This window comes from Monodelphis domestica, chromosome 1 (genome assembly GCF_027887165.1).
Source record: "Monodelphis domestica isolate mMonDom1 chromosome 1, mMonDom1.pri, whole genome shotgun sequence".
NCBI classification, from domain to species: domain Eukaryota; kingdom Metazoa; phylum Chordata; class Mammalia; order Didelphimorphia; family Didelphidae; genus Monodelphis; species Monodelphis domestica.
In genome coordinates, this window is record NC_077227.1 from 605,284,767 (window position 1) to 605,295,098 (window position 10,332).

Consider the following 10,332-nt stretch of genomic DNA (forward strand, 5'->3'; position numbering starts at 1 on the left):
GTAAAGCCCAGTGAAATTGCAAGTTGGCTACGGAAAGGGGTGGTGGGAGGGGAGGGAAGGAAAGAATAGAATTCTTGTAACCAAGGAATAATGTTCTAAATTTATTAAATAAAAATTTCCCCAAAAAATTAAAATTAAAAAAATTATAAAAAATAAAAGATGACAGTCTTATACTAGATGACATCTTCTCAACTTCCTAATGTATGAACTATGAATTGTATTCTTTCCACAGGCACAGATTATAACAAATTCAAGCTTTATCTTATGATATTTTAGCTCATGTTTTCCTATAAATCACAGTTCTACATGCTAGGGGAACACACATTTTGTTCTTTGAGGAACAATAATTACAAGTTTCATAAACCTACATGTCTTGGGATTTTATAAAACTTTTTTAAAATTTAAATCCTTACTTTCTGTCTTGGAATCAATACTTTATTTTATTTTATTTTTCTGGGATTTGGGGGGTTTATATTTATTTCATGATATGAGTAATATGGAAAAATTTTTCATGACTGAACACGTATAGCCTTCTCAGAGGAGATTGGGGAGGGAGAGAGAGAATTTGGAATTCAAATTTTTTAAAAAATGAATGTTAAAAACTTTATTTATAACTGGAAATAAATGTTCTTTAAAAAGGAAAAACTGATCCATGAAAGCTGAAGAAAACAAGATCCTTTAGGGATTTGAGTATCTGTACTAAAACTATTCAAATGTTCATACCATGAGGAAGATAATACACACCAAACATTTCATCATTATAAAGAGGAATAGTAAATTTTCTAAAATGGTTTCCAGGTCCATGCTTCCAAGTTTATTGAAATTCTTACGGCAAGACAATTTCAAATATTTAGACCTGAGTCATGTGCTTGATAGAGAATGAATACTTTCTGGAATTTCAGGATCAGATACTACTGTTTCACTTTTAGAACGTTCTAATGTTTTGTGTTTACTTTTATCTGCCTTAGATATTACTGTTACTTCTCTAGTTTCTTTCCTAGAAAGGCTATATTTTTTTGAAGATGGATGTTTTAATTTTTCAGGATCTGAAGGGGTATGCTCCCTGTGTCCTCTGCTTTTCTGGCTTACTGGAGTCTCAGGGAAGGAATTAGAAGAACTTTCAGACCATTTCTTAGAAGAATGTTTTGAGATATGTTCACTCATTCTGGGACTTTTCTCTGAGGAAGTTCTACTACTTCTGAAAGTCTCCTCTTCTTTTCTTTGATCTTGAGCTTCAACAATCATATTTTCTAAAAATGATAATTTTTAGACAAATTCTTTAGGAAGAACTGGCTGATCATCAGTGCCCTTAATTTCTTGAACTTCTTTGGAAGGAGGTAAGGCCTCCAGAGTAGAAAGTGGAAACTGGAGGGTGTCAAGAGGCAAAGAACCTCTAAAATCTCCACTAACTTTTTGGATGCTCTGCATTGGTCCTTGGGTGTTCTGATTAGACTCTGGCCTTTCTTCAAGTTCTTTCTTTCCTTCTATAAATAAAGCATTAATTGTAGAGTTCATCTGGGGATGATCTAAGAAATTAAAATCTGACTGATTTATATCAGTTACTGTAGCGAGCTGCTCAAGCCCAGCATCTTTAAGGAGATCCAAAAAAGCATGGAACTTTTGGAAAGATGACTCAATACTGCCCAAAACACCACCATCTTCCAAAATCATGGTTGATAGTGATTGTGCATAAAGAGCCTCAGACAGAGAGAAATTTATATTTCACAATTGGGAATTCTCAAGTTCCAGCTCAGTTACTTGTTTATCAGCCTTGACTCTCATAATCCTTTCTGCTTTTAATTGCTTCATGCACTCTTCCAATTTTTCCTGTATTTCATTTATCTTGTATGCTGTTAAGGCATTTTTTTTTTCAGAAACAGGTTCTTAAACAGCATCTTCTGATTCTTCCACTTCTGTGCATGATGGGGTCTCCACAATTACTTTCACAGGAAAATCTAATTGCTGAACTGGCCAAGGTAAATCTTGGGTTTTAAGCAGTGGAAATCCCTTGCACCTGTTGTCACGCTCAGCAGTATGCCAAGGCAGGAAGCCATTTGTACCAGGTGATAATGACTCTGGAGAGTAAGCATCTTTACTGTATAAATGTTTGCTTCCTATACTTGGAGGTTTCACTGATGTTACTCCAATACGAAGAGTAGCTTTTCCTTTTCGACCATTTCCCAGAATTATAGTTCCTTTTTTCTGTTTAGTTTTGAAAAGGTCCTTTATTGGAGAATTTAACCACTTGTACTCTGATTTAGCACTCTGGACAGCTCTGTTGATCATTGTTTTCATCATAGAATGATCAACTAGTGGGTTTTTTCTTACATCCAGAACCATCAAAGTTGTATTTCCTTCCAGGGCAGTTAGTAGGGATTTAGCTCCCTCATTGCTAATTCCACACTGCTGCAGATCAATTGCTCTCAGCCATAAACTGTCACAAACACATTGAGCAAAAGCCCGGCACCCGGATCACCAATAAGGGTGTTGTAGTTGAGTGAGATGCGCTGTAAGCTTGCCATGCCATCTAAGTCGGGGTTCCGATAGCAAAGACTCTCAGCCCACACATCCTCATGCCTCTTTATTGTCTGGGAATTTAAGATATTGGCCAGATGTTCCGCTCCACGCCATGTCAGATTACACCCTGAGAAGTCTATAGTCTTGGGGGTTAGTTACTGAGGTCTTTACCCTTTGACAGATCGTTTCTAAACCTCCATCTCCAGGTGGACAGTGCGCTAGAGAGAGCTGTACCAAAGATGCCGATTTATTCAATCCCTGAATCTCCAAAACCTGGTTGATAGACGCTCCTGATGGCAATAGAGGGCAAATTTTTATTTATCCTGAGAGCACTTAACAAAGGTGCCCAGTCCAGGACTTTGAGGCGATCTGCATTGAAATCGAGCACCCCAGCCTCAAGTTGGTTCTCACAACAGGCAGAGGTATAGATAGAGTCTGGAAGTGCACAGAGATATTCATAGTGACAAAAGAAATCTGCAGCGCTATCTCTCTGGAGCTTTACAGAGGGATCACTTTCTGGCCACCAGCTGACACCCACTCTGAACCCTTTATGGTTAAAGAAAGCTGACACCCAGCTACATCTCTTTCAATCTGGTGCTTGCCAGGGGTTCCTCTGTTAGCTCCACTTTCATTGTCTCCCCAGGTTGGGGCCACCCACTACTCTCTTGGAATCAATACTGTGCATTGGCTCCAACGCAGAATAAGGTAAGGGCTAGGCAATAGGGGTCAAGTGACTTGCCCAGGGTCACACAGCTGGGAAGTGTCTGATACCAGATTTGAACCTAGGACCTCCCATCTCTAGTCCTGGCTCTCCATCCACTGAGCTATCCAGCTGCCCCCAAGTCTTAGGATTTTAAAGATAATTTTATATCTACTTTGTGATTCAACTCCTTGGGGGATCTATGTGGCTTGGGGAATAGAGAACCAAGTCTGGAGTCAGGAGGACTTGGGTTCAAGTCTGGCTTCAGACACTTCCCAGCTGTGTGACCCTGGGCAAGTCATTTAACCCCAATTGCCTAGCCCTAAGGGCTCTTTTGCTTTGGAACCAGTACTTAGTATGGATTTATGGGCTTAAAGGAAAGGGTTAAACAAAGAAAAGTAAACTCCTTGAGGGTAGGAGTGTTTTGCTGTTGTCATTGTACCCTTAATGCCTAAGCAAAATGATTGTCACATAGTAGGTTCTTATATATTTGCTTGCTTATAGAATGGCTGATGAGGGTCTTGTTCTTTAAGCATTCACAGATATTTTCTATATGCTTCCAGGCTAAACACAGGGAATCTTTGTAAAGCCTATTGCTAATGATGTGTGACAGAGGCTCATTCTGCATGATGGCAGAAAAGTCTTTTTGTTATTTATGGAATGGAATCATAGGTAGAATGAATTGATAGCTCTTACCTGCTTTCGGGTTTCTCCTTCTTGGCCTCATCCGGGTAGCTAATCAGTGTCCCCACTCCTCTCTCCACTTCTTGTTCCTTGTTATTATTGGTTATTATTTGGATGATGGATTCCCAGAATAACCGCAAGACCGTAGAATTTTACAGCTGATGGAATGTCTCATGAAGATCTAAAATGGCAGGCATTGGTTATGGAACATTTGCTAATACATTGTTCCAATAGATATTAATAGCTTGTTGAAAAGTCATGTGACTTATTAACATTTATCAATTAAGGAAATTAAGGATATAAAGTTCCATTAGTGTGGGAACTCCTTCCAGCATTACAGATGGTAAGCTATCTTTAACTTACTAAATAAGTATTAAAAAGTTGTCTGAAGCTCAGAGAGAAATGATCTTGTCCTGGCTATGTTGCTAGTAAATATAAGAAAGAGAATCTGAACCCAGATCTACCTTTCTTCAAGACCAGCACTCTACCTTGTCATGTTGGCCCATTTATAAAGATTAATACGTTTCTTGTTATGAGCTTGTCTGTGGCATTAAAAGATTTATTTTTTAAACATAAAGCTTATAAACAATGTAGCCTTCTTTCAGTCTCTGGGAGCCCTGTAATTATAATTATATAAATACAAAGAGAGAAGGGGACACTCACACAAGAGATGGAATAAGTCTTGATCAATGACACATGTAAAACCCAGTGGAATTGCTTGTTAGTTATGGGAGGGGGTGGGAGGAGGGGAGGGAAAGAACATGACTCATAACTATGGAAAATATTCTTAATTAATTAATTAATTAAATACAAATTACAGATCACACACACACAAAAACAGAGATAGAGTCAGACAGAGAGATAGAGGCAATGATAGAGATACATAGAGAGACAGAGAGAATTTGTTAGCATTTGTGCCAGTCCCTGGAAGCACAAGTATAAGCAAATAAGATAGTCAATGTTCTCAGTGAGCTTATGTTCACATGACGGGAAGAAAATAACATAAAGCTTGGACAGGGTATATCTCACATGGATATGGCTCAGGGAAACACAGTAGAGGTCTCGAGCCAGGAAAGATAAGATGAAATGGGCCAATTAGACTTCAACATGGCCCCAGGGGGAAAGAGTACAGGGTTCCAGTAGAGAAGAGGCAGAGAAAATCGCCCAAGAGGGGTTGGCATGACATGGATGTGGCCAAAAAGTATGGTAGAAAACTGGATTTTAACAAATAAGGCCAAAACTCAGCAACTGTTTGATTTTCGTGCTTATTTACATCACAGTGTTTTTCTTTCTTTGAGGGAGCATTTTCCCTGTGTGGAAGAGAACCCAAGGAGATACTTTATGCTCTTTAATTCTGCTTGCTGAGTAGCTGAGTTCAGGGAGGCTGCTCTGAGGATGGGAGCTCAGGGAGCACTAGTCCAAAGTAGGACAAATGGGCTTGATACAGCAGGAGAAATAACAATGGAATCTGAGGCTTGATGCTTCAGGCTGAGTAGAGTGGATAACAGAGCCCCAGGAGCCCTTGGGACACAAAGGCACATTATGGGTCATGAGAGGCAGGTAAAGGAGAGAGAATGGGGGAAAGGTTTTTAGATTATTCAAGCAGAGCTTGCAGAGAATGAAGGATTGCTATTGCAGATCCTGGGGGAAGCAGGTCTCTGCTAGTGCCTGAGGCAGCTCATTAGGGTATATAATGGTGTATAATGTATATAAGAATATAACGGTATGCCCCCTTTTACTACATCTTGCACCTTACCTCCTGCCTCTCAGGCATCTCCAATTATATGCCTCATAGCCTCCTCAAAAGCAATAAATCCAGAAACAGAACTTCTTTTCTTTCCCTCAAATTCTACACTTTGCCAAACTTCCCTATTACTTTTTTTCTTCTTACAAAATCCTTACTTTCTGTCTTAGAATCTATATTAAATATCAGCTCCAAGGCACAAGAGCAGTAACGGCCAGGTAAATTGGAGTTAATTGACTTACCCAGAATCACACAGCAAGGAAGTATCTGAGGCCTGATTTAAACCCAGGATCTTCTTTTTATTTAATTAATTAATTACTAGCTAATTAATTAATGTCATTGAATAAAGTTTCTTCTCTAATCTGAAAAAACCAACTAATTTAGGATATTTTTCCATGGTTACATGATTCATGTTCTTTTCCTCCTCTCCTCCCTCTCTGTCCTCTTATAGCCAAAGAGTAATTCCAATGAAACCCAGGATCCTCTGTCTTTAGGCCTGCCTGTCTATCTCCTGAGCCACCTAGATACCCTTTCTGTATTGCCATTTTTTAATATTTTCCTCCAAAGTTTTATTTATATTTGATGATTGTATCATATATTTCCTAATAACACTCTTTCCCCACTGGACCCTGACTAGTGGCTCTTCTAACAAAAAAAAAGGAAATTAGTTAAACAAAAGGGATATAACCTCTATGACTGGCAGAATATGTAATATTTCATATAAGTAGCCTATTTCCTCACTAAGGAAAAGGAAGTGTATTCCATGATTGGCCAATGTATTGGTTTTGAGTCTCTTGTCTTCTAGTACAGAGGTATCGAACATGCTTTAGGAACTGGATTCAAATGTAATTGGGAACTATTTATCAAAATAAATAAAAATGCAATAAAACAAGATAACATTACATTTTTCAACTGAGTCAACATGTAGTCTATGGAATCCTTTTTTTTTAATTTTTTTATTTTTTTAAACCCTTACCTTCTGTTTTGGAGTCAATACTGTGTATTGGCTCCAAGGCAGAAGAGTGGTAAGGGTTAGGCAATGGGGGTCAAGTGACTTGCCCAGGGTCACACAGCTAGGAAGAGGCTGAGGCCAGATTTGAACCTAAGACCTCCCGTCTCTAGACCTGGCTCTCAATCCACTGAGCTACCCAGCTGCCCCATATGGAATCCTTTTGTATAGTTTACTGTCTCATTTCCATTTTTTTCCATTTTTTGTTCTAAGTAATAATACATATGCTTATTCAAAAGAAAAAATTTTACATTAGATATGTCCAAAAATGTATCTCATTCTTTTTTTTTTCCAAAGCACAATATATAGCACACAGTTAGGACTTAATAAATGTGTATTGGAAATGAACTGTCAAATCAGTCCATTATTAAGCAAGTGAAGGGCACCTCACATCTTTTCCCTGTGTAGAGGGAATTTCATCCCCTCCCCCCTCCTGGATTGCCGACACAGTTCATCCCATTTTTTACATGCCAGCACTGCATCCATGAAGATAAATAAAAGGATGAGGGTGGACCTCACCTGTCTCTCTACTTCCCTGAGCAGGCAGGTGAGATGGAGGGAGAATCCTGCAGAATGAGCTACACGTGGTCAGACTTAGAGTAAGAAAAAAACTAAATCGATGCTTATTTGTTTTTTTCTATTTCAAGTGATCATTAATAACCTTTATAGAAAATAATAACTTGAACATGTTAATTTTAATCTAACATCACAAACTGTCTTGCTATCTCTCCTCTATCTAGTTATCATCATCATCAACTTCATCATCATCATGCTAGACTTGGCATTCCTATTAGGAGGTCTACATCCCCCTTTCACATTGCTTTCAGTCTCAGGTTTTGCTTGCTTCTCTGCAGCAAAGCTGAGCATCTTTCCAGGCAAGGCTAATCATTCTTCATGACAGCAACAATAGCGTTAACGTTGGGAACTGCCAACCTGGGGGCGAGAGGGGGAGGCACAGCATATGGAATTTATAGCTTTAATTTTTCTAATCAAGCACAGAGCTGCTCTACCACTATGTAGATTCTATGTCAATTCTTATGCACATAATAAATAATGACAATAATAAAGGAATAGGAGTCTAGCTAACTTTTTTCTTTATGCAACTGCCTAGCCCAACTAAAACTGAGAGAACTCTAGCTTTGATGCCTGACATTTTCTCCTTCAGGGGAGACTCTTAGAATATGGAGCACTAGATATTTGTACTTGTTTTCACCTCCCCTCACACATCTGTGATACATTAGAACACAGTTAACGATTTTCCATCGTCTGTGAACTTTGCTTTGAATTCAGCAGAGGGACATATTTTTATTGGAACACACTGACATTTTTAAGAAAGCTTTTCATAAAACAAAAGTGTTCTTGAAATACCAGAGGAGAATAAGTCCTAAGATCCTCTTGGTTTGCAAATAATTCTCTTAACCTAAAGAATGAAAGGCTTGGATTGACTGACCTCTAAAATCCCTTCTTTATGGCTCTGAGTGTCTTCAGTTACATGAACACCTAAGAACTTTCACATCTAAAGAAGATTCAATATTTTTGCTTTGGAAGATAATACTTTCTATTGAAAGGATACTGCCATTGTTCAAAATATTTTAGGTGTTCTTTAGGATTTTCTCCCAGACATTTTGACATTCTTTTGACTGTCTTCAGTGATGTCAAATCTTCATAGGATTACAGTTCCAAGGAATCTTAAAGGTTATCAAATCTAACCCTCTCATTTTCCTCTTAAGGAAACTGAAAGCCCCAGAGTTTTCTCAGGGAAGGCAGATTATAGTGTAAAGTTAACTAGTCTATCAAGTGGTTGAGACTGGAAAAGGAGGAGAGTGTAGCCACTATAAAGATGAAAGTCTGGGAAAGAATTGAAGAGTAAAGGAAATGTAGGTGAAGATGAAGAATAAGCATAGGGTCATAAATACTAGTCAATAATTTAAAAATATATAAGGTTAGATAGGTGGTACAGTGGAGAGAGCTCTTAGCTTGGAGTTTGGAAGACCTGAGTTCAAATTTGGTCCAAAACATTACTTGAGTAAGTTTAGGCAAATCACTTAAACCTGCTTGTCTAAGTTTTCTCATCTGTAAAGTGAGCTGGAGAGGGAAATAGCAAATCACTCCAATATCTTTGCCAAGAAAACCCCAAATGGGATCATGGAGAGTTAGACATGATGCAAATGAATAAATAGCAAACAAAAAGTATCTGCTATGTGTCACGTAGTATGTTAAGTGCTGAGGATACAATAGGGACAGATTTCATATGTTTATATAAAGATATAATGATAAAAGAATTTTGGAGCTCATAGACATGAAAATAGAATGGCTGTGAGTGATGGTGAGATCAATGGAATAGTCTTCTTGTTTGTAGCTGAATAGTGGCCACGGGAATTGAGTAGACTGAGGAATTAGGAAGTTAGGGTAGTTGAGGGAGTCATTGGTGAAAGTTGAGTGGACACCAGCAGTAGCTGAGCAGCCCTGAAAAAGGCTCAGCAATTCCTCACACCAGAGATGCTAGTCTTCCCTGAATTCTCCCCACGCCCCTGGGAGGTGCAGGCACAAGACTACTTGGCATAGTGTGCCTATATAAGAGAAGTATAGGATTTACAATTAATGTCAAATACTTTGTGTTATTTTTATAAAGTTTATTATCTGACAAAATAGAAAGTGACTAAGTTTTTACTACCTGTTCAAAAAGCCTGCTCCACCAAAGCCAACACAGGACAGAAAAAAAGAGGCTGAGAGATGGAACTCCACCGAATTTATCTCCTGTCTACATCAGCACATAACGACAGGAAGAGAGTAGGGTGCTGGGAACCACAGTTTTGCTGGGGATCATAGTTTTTAGGGTAACAGATTCAAATTACACAGAAGGCTTTGTGCTCCTTGAGCAAAGCACAATTACAGTCCCAAATGTTCCAACAGACTATTTGTGATTGATTTATGGTAGAACCTTCCCAATTTCTATTTAATTGATGAGCCACAGACAAACACACTGTTCTTTGACCCCAATACCATGATGTAATTGGCCAGCTTTGAAAATGAAGGAAGAACATTTATATTTCCAGTACTTCATATGACACCTGACATATCAATTATAATATAATATGATATGATATAACATATGATTATAAATATAATATAATATAAAACATTATATATTATATATTACATTACTTTATATTATGTTATAATAAAATATGATATATCAACATTATACAATATATGATATAATATGACACAGACTATAACATACTATAATATAATTAATATAATACAAATAATTGACTGATTTCTAAAAGCTAGATTGAACAAATCTCGAAGGGAAGAAAGAAGAGTGAAACAGTTTTGAACACTGTGTTTTCTGTAAATGTATGTTATCTGATCTATTCTGGGCCCTCATTGCTGGATGGTAAACCTTTTATCCTTCCCCCATTGATCAGCTATTGCATTCCCCATTCTTTCCTCTTCTGCTCCTGTATCTGAAGACTTCTTACCAAAGTCAATATCTATTCATGTGCCCTTGATCCCCATTCCCACCTATCTCCTCCAGGAGCTTGTCTCCACTTATTTCTTCTTTCCATCATATCCTCTATTTACTCTAGTTCCCTTAATTCTCAGGCTTTGACAGATGACCTTAATCTTATTATGCTTGGTCCCAGGCCTGGCCTTACCTACCATGAGCTTGAA

General features: G+C 38.1%; 1 pseudogene; it reads right to left on the reverse strand.

Annotated features, from left to right (window-relative positions):
• Window positions 1–893: 893 nt before the first annotated feature.
• On the reverse strand, window positions 894–3,944 carry LOC100618307 (centrosomal protein of 78 kDa-like; annotated as a pseudogene).
• Between the last annotated feature and the right edge of the window lie 6,388 nt (window positions 3,945–10,332).